The sequence below is a fragment of the Phyllobates terribilis genome, unplaced genomic scaffold, assembly GCF_046119375.1.
Source record: "Phyllobates terribilis strain yellow unplaced genomic scaffold, ASM4611937v1 Scaffold_7__3_contigs__length_470593459, whole genome shotgun sequence".
In the NCBI taxonomy this organism is placed as follows: Eukaryota; Metazoa; Chordata; class Amphibia; order Anura; family Dendrobatidae; genus Phyllobates; species Phyllobates terribilis.
In genome coordinates, this window is record NW_027362767.1 from 66,637,096 (window position 1) to 66,646,969 (window position 9,874).

A 9,874-nucleotide genomic window follows, 5' to 3' on the forward strand; every position below is an offset into this window, starting at 1 on the left:
TTCACTAGGCGGATGGCAGGGTCACTATCTTGGGTCTCGGCCCAGCTGTGGTGAGGTAGGGGATTGATCATCACAGTTGTTAGATCCTCCTCCTTCACGCTGTGGGAGTATTGAGCGGCTCCATACTGGTGAAACGCGGGGAGTTCTACCTCCTCCAGCTCTTCTGGGTCTTCGTCGCCTTCAGGTAAGTGAGGCATTCTCGATAGGGCGTCAGCGTTGGCATTGGTTTTGCCTGCCCGGTACTTGATCACAAAGTCATAGTTGGAGAGACGGGCCATCCACCGCTGTTCCAGGGCACCCAGTCTCGCATTGTCCAGGTGTGTCAACGGGTTGTTGTCCGTGTACACGGTGAACTTGGCGGAGGCCAGGTAATGCTTGAAGCGTTCTGTCACGGCCCACACCACCGCCAAGAATTCTAGCTTGAAGGAGCTGTAATTCTCCGGGTTCCTCTCGGTGGGTCTCAGCTTCCGGCTGGCGTACGCGATCACCCTTTCTCTGCCCTGTTGGTTTTGGGACAGTACGGCTCCCAGTCCCACATTACTGGCGTCTGTGTGGAGAATAAAAGGCTGGCCATAGTCAGGGTAGGCCAGGATCTCATCCCCCGTGAGGGCCATCTTCAACTGGCGGAAGGACTCCTCTTCCGGTTTATCCCACTTGAAGGGTGGCTTTTGACTTCGGGACTCAGACTGGCCAATCAGGAGGTCCTGCATAGGAGCTGCCATCTTAGTGAACCCGGGGATGAACCTTCGGTAGTAGCCTACCAACCCGAGAAACTGTCTCACCTCTTTGATGTTCGAGGGGCTTGGTCAGCTCTTGATTGCCGTGACCTTGTCAGGGTCGGGGGCTACTCCTTCCGCACTTACCATGTGCCCTAGGTACTGGACCTTCGGTTTCAGCAGGTGACACTTCGATAGTTTCACCTTCAGGCCGTAGCCTGCCAGGGCTTCGAACACCTCGGCCAGGTGCTTTACATGGTCCTCGTAGGTCTTTGAATAGACGATCACGTCGTCCAGGTAAAGGAGGACCGTCTCGAAGTTTCGGTGCCCTAGACAGCATTCCATCAGCCTCTGGAAGGTCTCTGGTGCGTTGCAGAGCCCGAAGGGCATACAGTTGAACTCACTCAGTCCCATCGGGGTGGTGAAGGCGGTCTTCTCCTTGTCAGCCTCTGCCACAGGAACCTGCCAGTACCCTCTAGTAAGGTCCAAAGTAGAAAAGAAGTTAGCTGATTTTAGTGCGGCTAAAGACTCCTCTATTCTAGGCAGCGGATATGCGTCTTTGTGGGTGATACGGTTGATTTGTCTATAGTCCACGCACATTCTCATGGTGCCGTCCAACGTACTTATCACGCCAATTATAAGGGCCTGGTGATCTTATGCCTGGGGGTTGGCCCTCTGCCCCAGGTTGTACCCGTTTAAATTACAGTACCTGGAAATGTGTCCGGGCTGGTTGCATCGACGGCAAATGGGCTGTCCATCCTCTGCGTAGCGGTCTGTGGGCCTCCCTCGGAACGACGGGATCCTCCTCTGTCGACGCCACGGGACATCCTCCGGACTTGAAGCCAGCTCGATGGGTCTTGAAGGGTCCACTTGTAACGCCTGGATGGTCCTGGTCAACGCCGTGACGCTCCTGGTCAGCTCCTGGACTTGGTGATGCAGATCTTTCGACGGGGCTTGGTTCAGGGCCTGTGCATTAGCCCCCACGGGGTCCATAGAGGAGGGCTCCGCCTCCTGGTGGTAGGTGAGAGCAGGGCGCCGGGGGTTTATAGCGCCACTTGTTACGGATTCACGGAGCACCCTTATGGCCCTGTCCTTGAATTGGGCAAATGTCAGGTCAGGGTTCTGGAAGAACATGAGGCGCAGCTGGACCCTGTGGGCGCTAGACAGCAGACCTTCTATGAATTGCTCTGTCAGTAGTTTATCCGTTTACTGCACGCTGCCAGGGTCAGTTTGTTGTATGGCCCTCAGGGCTTCCTGCAAATTTAGGGCATAGTCTCTGATGCTGTCCTGTGCCCGCTGCTTACATCCATAGAACCTCATTTTAATCTCAGCGGAGGTACGTGTGTCAAAGGTACCCTGCAGCCGGGCCAGGATACCCTTTACAGTTCTTTTCTCCTCAGCGGGCCATGACTTTACCTCCCGCTGGGCTGCGCCAGTTAACTGCCCTGTCAATATGCTGACCTTCTGTTCCTCTGTCAGGGGGTAAACCTGGAACAAACTGTACAGCCTTTCCTTAAAGTCAGTTAGGGCATGGGGCTCCCCTGAGTACTTGGGCAGCCGGGCCGCTCCAGGGATGTAGGGCAGGTAAAAGGGCATCACCGCTGCTGCAGCTGCGTTGGTTGTAGTGGGCACCTCCGTGTCCGACATCTTCCTCCCCCCCTAGTTAAGCGTGGCCTACCTTCCGACGATCCTCTTCTGTAGGCCGCGGATCCACTGGTGCAGCTCTGGACGAGGACCTTGCGTCGCGTCCTGGTGACTTCAGCGTCAATCTCTCTCCCTTCCAGGACCTTGCGCAGCGTCGGTGCGTTGGGTGGAGCTTCGGGTCTCACGCCGTTTCGACGTCCACGCCCCTTTTCTTCCCGCGCGGCGTCCTGAAGATGGCGTCCGACGGTGGGAAAACAACTTCGGATGGCGGGAACCGACTGAAGATGGTGGGAAACGGCTCCGGATGGCGGGAACCTTCACCACGGCAGGTATGACAGTCTTTTGAAGGCACGCAGTACCCGGTGGTTGCGGGCACGAAATCCTGCCGACTACGCCAAAGCTGACTCACCCTCTGGGCCGTGGGGCACTCGGATCCGGGCAATAGGGAAACGGTTGGAGTAGTAGTGGCAACCCGGTTCCGTGGCTCAGGGTGGTCAGGCCAGTGGTAGTCTGCTATGTGCTGTTGATAACGTCCGACTACGCCACCCGTGGATTTGCGGTCATTAGGAACTGCCGCTGCAGGGCAGACCGCTGGGGCTGATGGTGTATGCAGCTGAGGTGGTGTGACTCCCCACGGGAAGAGTGCGGCCCCAGGGCAGTATAATGGATGGTGGGAGTGATGGTGGTGAGAGTCCCAGTACCGGTAGTGCTGGAGGCGTGAAGGAGCACACAAACAGGTTGCAGTCCAGGGCCTTTACTAAAACAGGTAAACTGACCCATAAACAGTCCCGGCTAGAAGGGGACCTGGATGTCTGAGAGCAATGGGGAAATTGGCCCTGGTCAGGGTGAGGGTGTAGGCCTACCGTGCTTTCTGTGCTCCTTCTGGCTATCTCCTCCTTATAGGGTAACAGCCCACGTTTCCGAGCTTTCCGTGTACTCTCGCCTGTATGGCCTGCGACGTGGGTTCCTTTCTGCTCCCGGCCTGGTACGGCTTTACTGGTCCCTTCTGTTGTGGCAGAGCCTCCAGGTTTCTTAGGCCAAGGAACATACAGTCCCCTGCGGACTGGTTATCTGCTGTGGGATGTGGAATCCTCCCAGCCTCAGACACCAAAGTCTGGTAAATTAAGTCCTTTATCTGCTAAGACAGGCTCACTTCGCCTCTTGTCTCTGGCTTGTGGCTCTCCTCCTGCCACACTTCCTCTTAGGTGCAATACAACTTTCTGTCCCTGCTCTGCTCCGGCACAAGTCTCAGTACTGAGACAGGTCATCCAGTTCTCTCTAACCCTGCCCCCAGCACCAGCTTTTATAGGGGCAGCCTGCTCCCCCTACTGGCCTGAGACAGGAGGTACTGCATGCTAATGTTCCCCTGACTAGAGAACCTCCCCCTTGCTCTCAGACACAGCTTTATTACACTTGTGGCATCCAGGCCAGGGTGACACACAGGTATCGCCGGAACGGCTTCAGGTTTGGGTACCGCCAGGGCGACTTCAGGCTCAGGTACCATGGTTTTCAGGAACAGGTTCTACTGCAGACAATATACGGGACTCAAGGACCGGGACCTCCCAACATACTAGTTGCACACACACACTAAGTAGAGAAACTACAGGGGTTGCTCAGGCACTTCCCTACTGGGGGGGCGTGCATTAAATACCTGATGCCTCCCAGCTATTGGCTGGGAGCATTTCCAAAGTATACGCGTTGTTCCGGTGGCGCCCCACACTAGGCGTGTCACCGGGAGACCTGCGCGGCATGTGCAGGTCCAGAGGAGACACAGGAGGGAACAGGGACACCACAACGCGTCCGGGGCGGTGAGTATGTCTGCATCCCTGTCGGGAGGAGGGAGAGGGTCCACACAAGTATGCCAGCATTGACGTTACATATGCTATAAAGAAGGATCATAAGTGATACAAAACGTGTTGCATTTCTGCACTTGTGTCTTGCCTGTTGTCCATAGATTATTCAATAAAAGCCGATTTTCACCACATTGGATGGTGGGAGCTGTAATCTCTTCGTCTTTAGTCATTGACGCACACAGATCATGTCATCCGTGCACCTGGTGGAGAGTTTGCTGGATTTTATCTATACTACGGGCTGGGGCTGACAAAGAGGTTCATGGGGTCTCTATTGTTTCTCCATGTACCTCTGATTTCATAAGGAGTTTTTTTCTGCCTCTTCTCCTAGACTCTGTCGGTCTCTGTGTCCTCAGACATCCCTCCCTAGACGGAATTTCCCTCCATACATGTGGAGCATGCCAAAATGTTTATTTTCTGTTGGATTACAAAGCAAAAAATATTGGGGTAGATTTACTACTAGACTTCCACACTGCTACTGGCGTGTCTTTGCTATGCAATCTGAAAGAAGCATGATGCAGGGACAGAGAGCCTGATTCCAGCGATGTGTCACTTACTGAACTGTGTTTTTGTTTCAATAAAATAATGTTTTATCACTTTGGTGACTAGCTGCCATGTGCCGTTTAGTCCTCCTGCTTTGTATATCCCAGCCCCAGCACAGATTAGCAGCTTTTCAGCATTCTGAGCTCTGCTAGATCTGCAGCAAAGAAAATTGTGATTCTGCCACAACTGCTGCACCCAGCAAAGTGACACATCGCTGGAATCAGGGTCTCTGCCTCATCCATCATGTTTCTCTAAGATTACAGGTCAAATACCTTACAGATTCCCTTTAAATGTTACCCTTACCAAATTACATAAAAATTTAGGTACAAAAAAGTGCCGCAAATAAGCCAAAGGATCACATTTATAATCCACTGGGATAAATTTGGTGCATTGTATGACTTGTCCAGATTTACCCTGTGGAGATGGTTTTACCACCATGCTTAACTGACCTCTAAGTATACAGTAATTCTCCACTAGAAAAATTGTTTTTAGGAAAGATTCTGTCTGTACAGTTGTAGATACAGTAGATGGAGCCTGCAAATCAGTGCATGGAGACCATATAGCTTTGCATTAATGAGCCATATTGTCTCTGCCAGTTGAAAGGGCACTTAACAAAATTGATCTTGCACCAACTCTGTAAAGTCCATGGAAATTGCCACTGTTTTATAAGAATGGTTTAAGATTGCATTGACTTTCCGGTAGGGATTGTTATTATTTATAAATGCATAATCTGTGACGAATATCCTCACACCGGACCAGATAGTGAGTCTAAGGGTCAGATGTGTAACTAGTCCCAGAGGAATTCATTACTTTCAGATTGTGACATTTCTCTAATTCATGTTTGCTAGAAATCAATATCGCTGCCCAATCCCTAGACCATAAATTGCACAGAGATGTACTGTTTTCTCTATAGATAATCCACGAGGAAGACATAAACCAAGACTAAAGTATATATGGGGTGTTAACAGTGGCAAATCAAGGTTTGCCAGCAACTGGGTCAAAGCAAGTATTTTGAGCCCTCGAACTTGTGGATTTTTTTTTATGATATTTTTGTATGTTTTTATTACCCTAGCCCTAGCCCTAACCGTAGCCTTACCCCTAACTCTAGTCCTTAACCTTACCCTAACCCTACTTAAGGTATGAAAATGTATGTAAAAACTTAAAGTTTATTGTAACTTTATTGTCTGAATTTTTTATTGCAGAAAAAGACAAAAAATACCAGCTCACCCTCTGTTGCTTGTATTCAGCCCGGGGTCCGTGATCAGCGCTACTGCAGGCGCTCTGCTAATTGCTGAGAAGGAAGAGTTGATCCAGCGCCCAGGAAGCCAAGGTTAATTAAAAACATGTGAATACTTTATTTCTTTCACGGTTAAAATCTAAGAGATAAGGTCAACAAAATGACGGAGATATACTCCACAGTGCAGGGGAACATAGGGAAGCAATTAATATTTGTAACCACCAGACGCGTTTCGAATGTAAAACATTCTTAGAATTGGTATGAATGGATTTTTTATTGCCTTTTTTTTACAGGGAACACTTTATTTTAAACTTAAGACAGTTCCCTTGGCAAGTCTCTGTCTCTCCTCCATAAAATAACAAGTAAGAAGAGAGGCAGGGGAACCTTTTTCATCTCAGTTCCTGCCTATACAGAGTGCAGCAATTGAGATCAGTTTGTCATCTGCTGTTCGGCAGCGACCGAGATGACAAAGCTCACGACAGAGCTTTGTTAGTTCGATTGCTGCCTATGCAGAGTGCAGTAGTCAAGATGAGTTTCTCATCAGCTGCTGTGCTCTGCATTGGCAGTGGCATAAATGACAAAGCTCACCTCATCCTACTGAGAGCTTTCTTATCTTGGTCTCTGCCTATGCAGAGTGCAGCAGCTGATGAAAAACGTGTCTCTACTGCTGCACTCTGCATAGGAATCTGTGGCATCGACTTTGATGTCTAAACAGCCCCTGACTGCTTTAATCATCTAGTTCTTTGGTGGCCAGGTGGGCACTCACTGTGCCCCTGCCTCCCTCCAAGAAGCAGCAGTGGGAGATGGGAGATGGGGGAAGTGAGGTTGAAATTTTGCACCGCCATAGAATTTGCTACCTGGAGCAACAGCCCCTGTGACCACCACTAAGTGTTAATTTGTCCTTGGGGTATGTACACATCTATCGACACTAAAGTCTATTTTGTGGACCTTTCCTATGAGTTCTAAATGCACAGTAGGGTGCAAACCTCGCTCTCATTCTAGAAGACGATAAAGGTGGATGAGTCGACCTCAACTTGTGCAAGACATCAGCACTTTCAGATAAAGGGCTAAAAAGTGTATGCATGGGCCACACACAAACCCACAAGTGACATCAGCAGCAGTTAATGACGATTCTTGAATATTGATTGGAAGTGCCCAGTTATGACCATCGTGGTCCTCAATCTGTTACATTCGCATCACTACAATGAGGTACTAGATAACTATCTGCCACTAGATAAGGCAGAATTTTGTATAAGCTTCTAATGTTTTATGTCAAAGTCTGTGTCTTAACTGGAAACCTCTAAATGTCCCCTCTGTTCAACATCGGGGTCAACTAATGGAATTGTCCCTACCAAAGTATAAAATGAATGGGGAATATCTGACTGATTCCTTCAGAAATGAGACTAATATTAATAGATGGATAATATCAGATAACACTTGTAAATACAAGCACTTTTGTAATTTACTGCTTATTAAAATTTGCAGCCGTTTTTGAGATATTAACACTTTTCTTTCCCTTTGTTTACAGCTCATTGCCTAGGAAACCGACCATCGCTGCTATCTAGCTTGTAAGCTAAAGTTGGATGAGATTAGGAGGTAACAGTGCGTTTCAGCTTCAAAACAGCGCTTACAAGCTCAATAGAAAAGTGCTGGTAAGCGCAGCATATGTTCTGCTGTCTAGCAGAAACAATCCATAGAGACTTACAGGAGCTCCCCTGCTTGCTGACAGTTTCTTTAATAAAAACTAAAAATTGCAAAAAAAAAAGGCAAATTAAGACTTATTACAAAATTCCATTTTAAAGTTGGCGACCATTCAGTCAATTTGAATCACAAGTTGGGCTTCACTTTAAGCACCTTTGGGGACATTTTGTCACTGAAAAGTATTTCATTGTTGTAATTGGGTTTCATTAAAAATTTTGCACCGTTTGCCTTCTATAGCCTCTGTGTTGTATACTGTCCATTGCTGGATGCAGAATGAATTAACTGAGAATCGGTCAGTGAGCTTGTTCTGACAGTTTAATGGGAGAGTTTATAACTTTTATGTCTTTTTCTGAACTCCTCCCAGCTGATTTATGATCACAGTTGAATGTCCAGGGGAGACAAAGAGCCTGTAAAAGCCAAACTGTGCAAAATGCATGCATTGAAAGGGGTTGTCCAGGACTTTTACATTGATGGTCTATCCCTAGGATAAGTCATCAATATCTGATTGGGGGGGGTTCAATGTTATCAACAATGGACGGAAGTTCACGGACACAGCAGCCCTGCCAAAACTATAGTGGCCCCAATTAAATAGGGGGTGCGTTCGCAGTACCCGACCGTGGCCACTATCAAAATGACGGCGCTGCTGGGTTCTGGCAGCATCTACCAACTTCTGACTGCTGCTGGTAACAGCTGATCGGCGGTGCTGCCAGGTGTTGCACCCCCACCGATCAGATATTGATAGGCCATTAATTAAAAAGAAATGGTAGACCCCTTTAAGGATATTTAAAAAAAAATCCAAAAAGTGAACAAACCCTTTAATTGCTCTACTCGATAACAGTAGTTTGTAGTTCAGTTGTCTATTAAGCCTCATTAGAAGAAATCTGAGCTTGCGTTACTTTCTGCTGAGGATATCCACAAGGCAGGGGCTACCTGTTGTGGATGCTTAGGAAGGAGGCTTGCTTTTATTTGCCAGATTATCTAAAAGCCCAGCTTCTGTGTATACGATTCCTCAGAAATGCTGATACTGGAAATCACCATAAAGAGGAGCAGCTCCCTGATGGATGTGTTCTCCGTGATAAGAGCCGTTCCTTCCGATTTTCTACAAGAATTTACAAGTAACAAATGGAGCTGTTGTAAGGGTTTCCATCAATTCTCTTTATTCCGTGCAATCATCCTCAGCAGGTTACACGCTGCCGAAAAAAAAAGAGCAACAATTTATAAATTGAAACATTTGTACTTTTCCAGGCTTCTCCGCCATTAGGTTGACTGTCAGCACTGATGGATATTATGGGGGATCTGGGAAATTAATCTGAAATGACCACTTATAGGGGAAGAAGCATATTAATTAATAAAAGGGCAATTTGCTCCGAATGAAACTAATAGTTTATTTTCCAGACCAATTAGAGCTGAAGGCAATGCTATAAAATGCAAACTTCATCCATAAAAGTTCAATTAGTAGAAAAAAAAAAAAGAAAAAAGTAAGAATAAGTTCTTAGATGTTGACTTTTTCATAGTTGGTGAGATGAAGAACTACATTTTGTGTGCAATGGAGTATGATGCAAATTTTAAAAATTGGAAAATTGGCTCAGTAGCATTTTCCTAAAGGTAATGTCACATTTTACCCGAATATGAGCTGATCACAGTAGGTTCGGTTTCTTTATACCCCCTGGATCAAGGATATTTACTATGCAGCAGCCAGAGAATGGGAAATCTAGTATAATATGGCATCCACTAAAAGAAAGGGCTGTCCATGTAATGCATTGATGGTCCACGTACGCACAGAGAAGGGAGTGATCTAGTACTGAGTTTCTAAATGGAGGATCATCCTCTAATTCATCCATAGGCCCTAATAAAGAAAATAGTCGTGGGTTGTCTCCAGCTGTTAAGTGCCCTATCTCAAATTCCCCATTTCCCAATGTCAGCATTCGCCACCTCCTGTCAGTGTGCTAGAAAAAGTGTGATCACAAAGATTTCTCTCTCCCGTGTTGACTCTACTTGCTTACTGTTTTGGGTATTCTCCATGGTGGTAGGGATTTCAAAAGTAACAAAACTTTTAAGAAGTTTTTTCATATTTGATAGGTTCTTTAATTGCCTGTAGATCAGGTAGAGTTTGGGCCCTAAGACCTCCCACCGATCGCTCAATAGATCCCTGAAACCATGAAGCCCAGAAGACAGGAGGGCAC

At 47.5% G+C, this 9,874-nt stretch overlaps 1 long non-coding RNA gene across 1 annotated transcript in view; it reads left to right on the forward strand.

The window, feature by feature from the left end:
* The window catches only part of LOC141152872 (uncharacterized), a 60,516-nt gene extending 52,835 nt beyond the window's left edge, over nt 1-7,681 (forward strand). Inside the window, exons 2-3 of the long non-coding RNA XR_012247177.1 lie at nt 5,956-6,083; nt 7,519-7,681. This is a non-coding gene — a long non-coding RNA (uncharacterized lncRNA). The remainder of the gene's footprint in view (nt 1-5,955; nt 6,084-7,518) is intronic.
* Nucleotides 7,682-9,874: the final 2,193 nt, after the last annotated feature.